Genomic DNA, 8,918 nt, shown 5'->3' with positions numbered 1-8,918 from the left:
TCCTTCCTTCCTTCATTCCATCCTCCTTTCCTTCTTCTTTCCTTCATTCCCTCCTCCTTTCCTTCCTTCCCCCTTTCTTTCCTTCCTTCCTCCTTTCCTTCCTTCTTCCTCCTTTGCTTCCTCCTTTCCTTCCTTCATTCCCTCCTCCTTTCTTTCCACCCATCCTTCCCCCTTTCTTTCCACCCATCCTTCCCCCTTTCTTTCCTTCCTTCCTCCCTTCTTTCCTTCCTTCCTTCCTCCCTCCTTTCCTTCATTCTTTCCTTCCTCCCTCCTCCTTTCCTTCCTTCCCCCTTTCTTTCCTTCCTTCCTCCCTCCTTTCCTTCCTTCTTCCTCCCTTCCTTCCTTGACTCTAGGACATTCCCATTATAATACCCAATCATCACAGATTAAACCTTGTGTACCTACGCTGAGGCAAGGAGTCGTTTAACCCCCGTAAAAGATCTGAGGGATTATCCTTTACTTTAGGGACGGTTCCTACAATGGAGACACGTGCCATAAAATTACCCCGACGTTCCTGCAGAGGAAACGAGGTTCCCTCCTTCCTTCCTTCTTTCCTTCCTTCTTCCTCCTTTGCTTCCTCCTTTCCTTCCTTTTCCTTCCTTCCCCCTTTCTTTCTTTCCTTCCTCCCTCCCTCCTTTCCTTCCTTCTTCCTTCATTCCATCCTCCTTTCCTTCTTCTTTCCTTCATTCCCTCCTCCTTTCCTTCCTTCCCCCTTTCTTTCCTTCCTTCCTCCTTTCCTTCCTTCTTCCTCCTTTGCTTCCTCCTTTCCTTCCTTCATTCCCTCCTTCCTTCCCCCTTTCTTTCTTTCCTTCCTCCCTCCCACCTTTCCTTCCTTCCCCCTTTCTTTCCTTCCTTCCTCCCTCCTTTCCTTCCTTCCCTCTTTCTTTCCTTCCTTCCTTCCTTCCTTCCTTTCTTCCTTTCTTCCTCCCTCCCTCCTTTCCTTCCTTCTTCCTTCCTTCCTTCTTTCCTTCTTCCTTCCTTCATTCCCTCCTCCTTTCCTTCCTTCCCCCTTTCTTTCCTTCCTTCCTCCCTTCTTTCCTTCCTTCCTCCCTCCGTTCCAGTGTTTTTGCCCCTAACTCTGTGTGTCTTCTCAATCAACCTGAACTCCTCCATGTCTCCTCACAGTTTTTAATCCCAGCTGATAATTGCTCCGATACCTTTTTACCTTTTAGCCTGTTTGAGATGTGAATGGGATAGAAGGTGGTGGTGGGGGGGGGGGGGGGGGGGGTTTGGGGGGGGGTTAAGGGTTTGGGGTGGGACCTCCAGGGGTGCAGAAAAGAAGCAGACAGTTTGTCTCAGATGAAAAACGAGACAAGAGCTTAAACAAGATCAACTTCCCCGCCGGCCAATACTTCAAAACCCCTGACCTTTGACCCCTGTGCTTTGGCCTGTCAGAATCACCTGTCTCCTTCTCTCTGTCTCTCTCTATCTCTGCTCAGAAAGATGATCCACCCCACCCCCCCCCCACACCCCTCCCCCCCTTGCCCCTCTCTGTCCCCCTCCAGCCCCTCTCTGATTGTCACATATGCGTGGTGGTGACAGCAGAGTTTCCTCACAGTCTTTTGTCTCTTGAGGTCATCTCTGAAGCTCCTCTAACACTTAATTACAGGAATAAAAGGGAGGTGGTGGTGGGGGGGGGGGGGGGTTAGGGTTAGGGTTGGGGGGGTGGGGGGGGTGAGATGGACCCCAAGCTCTTCCTCAGCGACCTCGACGTGAACGAATGACCAGGAGGAAGACGTTAAACATGTGGTGATCGTAGTGAATGGAGGAGTTAGTGATTTAATATTGGGTGAGATGGCTGTTCTTGAGTAATGGTCAGTCTGTGTTTGTGTGTGTGTGTGTGTGTGTGTGTGTGTGTGTGTGTGTGTGTGTGTGTGTGTGTGTGTGTGTGTGTGTGTGTGTGGGAGGGGCAGCTGGTCAGTGGAGGTTGTCGGGGGTCACATGGTAGCAGACAGTGTTTGGTGTGAGGAGCAGGGTAGGATTAGTAACCTTAGAGGAGGCTCATGCTCGACTTTTTAACACAATTCACACCAGTTCATATTTTTCCTGACGTCAAATTGACAATAAAAGTCTAAAAATCTAAAAGTTTCTTGACAATAACTTTTATTTAAATCCATAATTGGATAATTGCATCACTAGCAGGTTGAAACCTTGTAGCTCTGTCCTTCGTTTTGGACCCACAAGGTTTCCAACAGCGATGACAGTTATCAACAGAGGAGGCAAAAGCACTGATTCAACTCCTTTACTCAAGTAAAAGTAAGAAAAGTACAAACTCTGAAATGTATTCAAGTAACAAAGTAACAAAGTAAAAAGTAAAAATGAGTTTTTACCGTCAATGATAAATAATACTTCCTTTGATAACTCGACAAAAAGAAAAAAGATAGTTTTCCTCTTTTGTTAAAATCACAGGACACAGTCTAGGTTTGATGCAAGAATATATATAAATATTAGGGCTGTCAAACGATTAATTTTATTAAATCGCGATTAATCGCAGAATTTCCATAGTTAATCGCGATTAATGGCGTTTTGAATTGCATGTTTAAAATCCTGTTATTTTCCATTTGAAGGCAGTTTTAAGCCCATAATGTAAAGCATTTCTTACCAGAGTGTCTTAACTGGGAATCAATCACGGCTCTGCTGCGACTCCCACACTCCAAAATGGTCCTTTGGTGGAGCTGAGGCTGGCTTGGCTGCACCTGGGTGTTTAGCGTGGAGGTGCTAACTCAAACTCCACGTACTCCGGTGGTAGTTAAACTCCATTTGACACAGGTTGCATTTTACTTTTGACTTGTCAACTGAAGCGTCTGGAAGTGTTTTAAAGTTAAACAAGCCGTTCAAAAGTCCAGTAGCTCTCTTACTTTCCATCAGCGCGGTAGGTTTACTGCAGGAGGCCACTTCAAAGCATAGCGCTACAGCTAGAGGAGCCGTCTACGGGGGAGTAGAAGGGACAAAAAGGCTTGCAACATTAAAATGCGATTTTAAAAAATTAACGCGTTATGGATTGCATTAATCTAATCGTCCATGTTTCTGGTAGAGGTGGTGACTTTGATTGACAGGTGACACTTGGTAGGGGGCGGGGCTTCAGCGGACTCGGAGGCCACGCCCACAGGCTGATTTTTACACAACTTTGAAGCCTAATTTCATATATTTGGCGATTTTTTTAATCATTGAAATTTGGCAGGGTGGTTAACAACACACTTTTCTGTAGTATGTCAAACTCAGAACACATATTTATTCTTACTTTACGCAGACTTTAACTTCCTCTCTGATTGAAGCCGAGCAGAAATATCTCAAAAGGACAAACCACCAAAAAAAACAAAAAAACTGCAGCTTTATGAAAAGACTGACTTTGGTCACTTTTATGTGAAAGTCAAGACAAAGGTAATCTGCCGAGGTCGCACCGGTGACACGTCGGTTACATCACTTTAAACGTGACGCGAGTGTGAAGTGAAGAGCTGAAGAGATGAAGAGACACGAGAGACGAGAGAGGAATGCACGTCATGTTCTGCCTCCTAACATCACACCTCTGCCTTCATCTCTCACTTTAAATAAAGCAGCTTAATTAATGATGCAATGTTGTAAATGAGTTAATTCCTTCCTTCCTTCCTTCCTTCCTTCCTTCCTTCCTTCCTTCCTTCCCTCTTTCCTTCCTTCCTTCCTCCTTTCTTTATTTTCCTTCCTCTCTCCTTCCTTCCTTCCTTCCTCCCTTCCTTCCTTCCTTCCTTCTGTCCTGTCTTCTCTCCCTTCTTTTCCTTCCCTCCTTCCTTCCATCTGTCCTTTTTCCCTTACCTCCTTCCTTCCTTCCTTCCATCTGTCCTTCTTCCCTTACCTCCTTCCTTCCTTCCTTTTTTTCCATCTTTCCTTCCTGTTTTCTTTTTCTTTCCTTCGAACTGTCAGCTAATTAATGATGTAATGATGTAATGAGTTAATTAGATGATGATGTATTGAGTTAATTAGATGATGATGTAATGAGTTAATTAGATGATGATGTAATGAGTTAATTAGATGATGATGTAATGAGTTAATTAGATGATGATGTAATGAGTTAATTAATGATGTAATGATGTAAATGAGTTAATTAGATGATGTAGAGGTGATTTTATTTTTTTACATGTATGTAGACTGGGAGTGAACATCATCATCCTCAGTCTCCTCCTTCATCATCCTCAGTCTCCTTCATCCTCAGTCTCCTTCATCCTCCTCCTCCTTCATCGTCCTCTTCCTTCTCCTTCATCCTCCATCATCCTCTTCCTCCTTCATCGTCCTCTTCCTCCTCCATCATCATCCTCTTCCTCCTTCTCCTCCTCCATCTCCTTCTCCTGCTCCTCCTCCTTCTCCTTCATCATACTCAGCCTCCTCCTCCATCATCCTCTTCCTCCTTCATCATCCTCTTCCTCCTCCTTCATCCTCCTCCTCCTCCTCCTCCTCCATCATCCTCAGCCTCCTTCTTCATCCCCAGTCTCCTCCTTCTCCTCCTCCTTCTCCTTCTCCTCCTCCTCCTCCTTCTCCTTCATCATACTCAGCCTCCTCCTCCATCATCCTCAGTCTCCTCCTTCATCATCCTCAGTCTCCTCCTTCATCATCCTCCTTCATCATCCTCCTTCATCTTCCTCAGTCTCCTCCTTCATCATCCTCCTTCATCATCCTCCTCCATCATCCTCAATCTCCTCCTACATCCTCAGTCTCCTTCATCCTCCTCCTCCTTCATCGTCCTCTTCCTCCTCCTTCATCATCCTCCCCCCTCCCCAAAAAAACCCAGCCTGAGGTGAAAGAACAGTTCTCATTCAGGTCTTCCTCCTCCTCCTCCTCCTCCTTCATCATCCTCAGTGTCCTCCTTCATCATCATCCTCAGTCTCTTCCTTCATCATCATCCTCAGTCTCCTCCTTCATCATCATCCTCAGTCTCCTCCTCCATCATCCTCCTTCATCATCCTCAGTCTCCTCCTTCATCATCCTCAGCCTCCTCTTCCTCCTCCTCCATCATCCTCAGTCTCGTCCTCCATCCTCCTCCTTCTCATCCTTCATCATCCTCCTCCTTCATCATCGTCAGTCTCCTCCTTCCTCCTCCTCCTTCATCATCCTCAGCCTCCTCCTCCATCATCCTCTTCCTCCTTCATCAGCCTCCCTCCTTCATCATCCTCTTCTTCCTCCTCCTTCCCCCTCCTTCATCATCATCAGTCTCCTCCATCATCATGATCCTCTTCCTCCTCCTCCTTCATCATCCTCCCCCCTTCCCAAAAAACCCCAGCCTGAGGTGAAAGACCAGTTCTCATTCAGGTCTTCCTCCTCCTCCCTCCTCCTCCTCCTCCTCCATCATCCTCTTCCTCCTCCATCATCCTCAGTCTCCTCCTTCATCATCATCCTCCTCCTCCTTCATCATCCTCTTCTTCCTCCTCCTTCCTCCTCCTCCTCCTCCTCCATCATCCTCTTCTTCCTCCTCCTTCCTCCTCCTTCTCCTTCTCCTCCATCATCCTCTTCTTCCTCCTCCTTCCTCCTCCTCCTCCTCCTCCTTCATCGTCCTCAGTCTCCTTCTCCTCCTCCTCCTCTTACTTCTCCTTCTTCATCATCCTCAGTCTCCTCCTTCCTCCTCCTCCTTCATCATACTCAGTCTCCTCCATCATCCTCCTCCTCCTCTTCCTCCTCCTCCTCCTCCATCATCCTCAGTCTCCTCCTTCATCATACTCAGTCTCCTCCTCCATCATCCTCTTCCTCCTCCATCATCCTCAGTCTCCCCCTTCATCATCCTTCATCATCCTCAGTCTCCTCCTTCATCATCCTCAGTCTCCTTCATCATCCTCAGTCTCCTCCTCCATCATCCTCAGTCTCCTCCTCCATCATCCTCAGTCTCCTCCTTCATCATCCTCTTCTTCCTCCTCCTCCTCCTCCTCCATCATCCTCAGTCTCTTCCTTCATCATCCTCAGTCTCCTCCTTCATCATCCTCCTCCTCCATCTCCTTCTCCTGCTCCTTCTCCTTCTCCTGCTCCTCCTCCTTCTCCTTCATCATCCTCAGCCTCCTCCTCCTTCTCCTTCATCATCCTCAGCCTCCTCCTCCTTCTCCTTTATCATCCTCAGTCTCCTCCTTCATCATCCTCAGCCTCCTCCTCCATCATCCTCAGTCTCCTCCTTCATCATCCTCTTCCTCCTCCTTCATCATCCTCAGTCTCCTCATTCATCATCCTTTTCCTCCTCCTCCTTCATCATTCTCAGTCTCCTCCTTCATCATCCTCAGCCTCCTCCTCCATCATCCTCAGTCTCCTCCTTCATCATCCTCAGTCTCCTCCTTCCTCCTCCTCCTTCATTATCCTCTTCCTCCTTCATCATCCTCCTCCTCCTTCTTCCTCCTCCTTCATCATCCTCAGTCTCCTTCTTCATCAACCTCCGTCTCCTCCTTCCTCCTCCTTCATCATCCTCCCCCCTCCCCAAAAACCCCCAGCCTGAGGTGAAAGAACAGTTCTCATTCAGGTCTTCCCCCTCCTCCTCCTCCTCCTCCTCCTCCTCCTCCTCCCCCCCCCCCCCCCCCTCTTTATACCAGGACCTCTGAGCCATCAACATGACAAAGTGACAATGTGCTGGAGCTTTTTAAAGGCTCCTGTGTGTTAAGTGTTTTTCCTCCTGAAGAGCGAGCGCAGGGCCGGGTCGGAGGAGCTGAACACCAGGGCCAGCTTTGATCACACCATGAGAAGAGGGGGGGGGGGGGGGGGCGGACCTTTTCATTAACTTGAACCGGGGAGGGGGCTCCGTGCCTGTTTCTTTATTTTAGGGGGGTTTAAAGGTGTAATGACGGGAAATCAGAGTAAATGAGGAGGAGAGTTCACATTTTAAGGAGTTTTTTTATGTTATAAATTTGAGCTTTTTATACCAAGAAAAGCCACCAAGCTTCACCTTTTCATTTTTTTATTACTTTTACTTATTTCATTATTATTATTCTACATTTAAGGGAAGTATTTTACCTTCCAGCCTCGTAGATGTCCTTTGAGATTACTGAAGTTACTCTCAGTTAACGGACGTCAAAGAGATCAATTAAAACTTTAATTAAAAGTAGAGACACGCACCGTTAGAGTGACTGTTTCTACTGTTAAAGTAAAAACAGGAAGTGATGTAAATGTATTTTATTGTTAATATGTGTAATGAATAAAGTGGCTTTAATACATATCCTCATTAGTTTAGTTAGAGCAGCAGTTTAACCCTTTACCTACCGCTGTGCTGCTGCAACCGTCACACACTGAGATCATTTGTTCTTTCTGTGTCTTCTTGCAAATCTCAGTCGGATTAACTTTCAACATTTACAAGCAGCTTAAGGCTAAAACCACTACAACTTAAACATGTTTAAACTAGGGCTGTCAGCATTAACGCGTTAATCACGATTAGATTAATGCAATCCATAACGTATTAATTTTTTTAATCTCATTTTAATGCTGCAAGCCTTTTTGTCCCTTCTACTCCCCCGTAGACGGCTCCTCTAGCTGTAGCGCTATGCTTTGAAGTGGCCTCCTGCAGTAAACCTACCGCGCTGATGGAAAGTAAGAGAGCTACTGGACTTTTGAACGGCTTGTTTAACTTTAAAACACTTCCAGACGCTTCAGTTGACAAGTCAAAAGTAAAATGCAACCTGTGTCAAACGGAGTTTAACTACCACCGGAGTACGTGGAGTTTGAGTTAGCACCTCCACGCTAAACACCCAGGTGCAGCCAAGCCAGCCTCAGCTCCACCAAAGGACCATTTTGGAGTGTGGGAGTCGCAGCAGAGCCGTGATTGATTCCCAGTTAAGACACTCTGGTAAGAAATGCTTTACATTATGGGCTTAAAACTGCCTTCAAATGGAAAATAACAGGATTTTAAACATGACATTCAAAACGCCATTAATCGTTATTAACTATGGAAATTCTGCGATTAATCTCGATTTAAAAAAATTAATCGTTTGACAGCCCTAGTTTAAATGTTTAATGACCTTTCTGTGGCAGAAATACAACAGTTTTTATAGTCTGTCGTGACAGAAAATCATCTTAGCAGGGGTGGCAAACATGCGGCCCGTGGGCCAGAACTGGCCCACCGAGGGGTCCAACCCGGCCCACTTCCTCCTTTCCTTCCTCCCTTCTTTATTTCCTTCCTTCCTTCCTTCATTCCTACCTTCCTCCTTTCCTTCCTTCATCCTTTCCTTCCTTCTTCCTCCTTTCCTTCCTCCCTTCTTTATCTCTCTTCCTTCCTTCCGTCCTTCCTTTCCTCCCTCCCTTCCTTCCTTGACACGAGGACAACAGGAGGGTTAAAGGAGATGTGAGAGTCGTCTGCATAGATTTTAATAATAAAACTCTTTCTCCCTCCCTCCCTCCCTCCCTCCCTCCCTCCCTCCTTCCTTCCTCACTTTCTGTAACTCTATCTCTGTTCTCCTGTATAAAAACCCTGATGCTGCTTTTCTACTAAAATATCAAATATCAGTAAAAAACTGTCAAACTTGGCCTCAAAAGTTGAGTAATGAGATGTGACGCACATCACGCTGACCAGAGTATACATTTTACAATCTTCCTTTTACCCCCCCCCCCCCCCTCCCCTCTCCCTCCCAAATCTGTATTTTAAGTGTTTTGAGCTGTTTAACTCAGATATTACAGTATTGTAGTGGAGCGGGCGGAGGTCGGATCGCGTTCCCACCACAAACAAACTGCCCTGAAAACCACTTCCCCTTTCATTTCTTTTTTTTTTTTTTTTAAGAGGGGGATCACACGGAGGAGGGAAACTATTTGAAAATGATGATAACAGCCTCTTAAATCTCTCATAGGAGCAATTTAAACAATAAATCTGTTCATGAGAGAAAGTTTCTGTGAGGAGGAACAATGTGAGGAGAACGCTGCCGTGATGGAAAGAATAAAATATGGATTATTAAAAAAAGAAAAGTGGGTTAAAGAAAGTTTAAAGATGTTTATTA

Source organism: Scomber japonicus, chromosome 11 (genome assembly GCF_027409825.1).
Source record: "Scomber japonicus isolate fScoJap1 chromosome 11, fScoJap1.pri, whole genome shotgun sequence".
Lineage (NCBI taxonomy): Eukaryota > Metazoa > Chordata > Actinopteri > Scombriformes > Scombridae > Scomber > Scomber japonicus.
The sequence above is the reverse complement of the archived record's forward strand: the minus strand, read 5'-3'. Positions refer to the sequence as shown.